The sequence below is a fragment of the Vigna radiata genome, chromosome 7 (genome assembly GCF_000741045.1).
Source record: "Vigna radiata var. radiata cultivar VC1973A chromosome 7, Vradiata_ver6, whole genome shotgun sequence".
NCBI classification, from domain to species: domain Eukaryota; kingdom Viridiplantae; phylum Streptophyta; class Magnoliopsida; order Fabales; family Fabaceae; genus Vigna; species Vigna radiata.
This window is the reverse complement of record NC_028357.1, coordinates 18,622,228-18,623,620: the sequence shown is the minus strand read 5'-3', so window position 1 is coordinate 18,623,620 and position 1,393 is coordinate 18,622,228.

Genomic DNA, 1,393 nt, shown 5'->3' with positions numbered 1-1,393 from the left:
TATTTATATGGTCTCCATATGTTTTTATTGATTATTGTTGGGTTATCATCTGTGCTTAAGGCCTTTATCGTTTAACTCATTCGGTATATTGATGTTTGTCTTTATTGATATAGGGACGTACAGAAATGACATGAACTGGTGAGTAATCTCTTGATTTTGCAATACCACCTAGGGATAGGGGTAGGACGATCAATTGCGCTAACTTCTGTTTATAATGCGGTATTAATTACTAGGGGAGGCTAGGGATAGCAAACCAGTAGTTCATATTAGGCCCTTTTCGCCGAGGGATCGGGTTAAGGAGAGGCTAAGAAAGTTGCATAACAATTAATCAATCTAATATTCAAGGGTAGTATGTAAGAGAGAGTGNAATAGATGAAATTGTAAACCCCCAACAACATCCATTCATCCATTGTTTTCGTTTGTCAATTGAATCAACTTTATTTTTGCATGTTAATATTTTTTTCTTAAATCCAATTTATTAATTTTTATTTTTCAAGTCTTATTATTTTAATCTACGCGAACGAGGAAGCCATACGAGTCTCTTGGGAAAACGATACTTGGTCTTACCATTTATATTACTTGTACGATTTGGTACACTTGCCAATTTGTCAACAGCGCACCAACACAACAGAGAGGAGTCTTGCACTTACTTGCAAATGATGCAATGCTAGCTTAAAATCATCTTTTGACCCAAAAACTAGATACATTGACAAAGATCCTCTCACAACTTCCAAAGGAGCTTCGTAATGTCTCTCAAGCACAACAGCTATGTGATCTTTGTGGTGGTGACCATATCAATGGTCAATGTACTATACCTAAGGAGATGCAGCAGGAAGCTAATTACATGGGGAACCAATACCAGTACAGGCAAGGGAATTTCAACCAAGGTAATCCTAGCCAAGGTAGGAAGAATCATCCAAGTATTGGTCAACAAATAACCCATCAGGGCAAACAGGAGGCTTCAGGCAGCAACAACCTTTAACTATGTGGCAGCAGGTTACACATCTGACAGAGTTTGTCAAAGATATGAGTGATAGATTTGATAAATTCATGAAAGTCTATGAGTCCAATCGTACAAGTGACCAAGCTACTTTTAGATCACTAGAGATGCAAATTGGACAGCTGTCGAAAAGAGTAGAAACCACTGAAAAGAACCATTTTAGGGCTAACACTAATGTTAACCCTAAAGAAGAATGCAAAGCTGTGGTGATAAGTAATAAAAAAAAGGGACTAAAAGGGAAGTTGTAGAGACTGGAAGCAGTGACGAAGAGGAGGAAAGAGAGGTCATTGAGATTAGCAGCAACAGTGAAGGGGAAGAAGAAGAGGAAACAAGAGTTAGTCATAGTGAGCAGAAAAGAGAAATTTATAATCAAATGACGATAGTGCCTTCAAT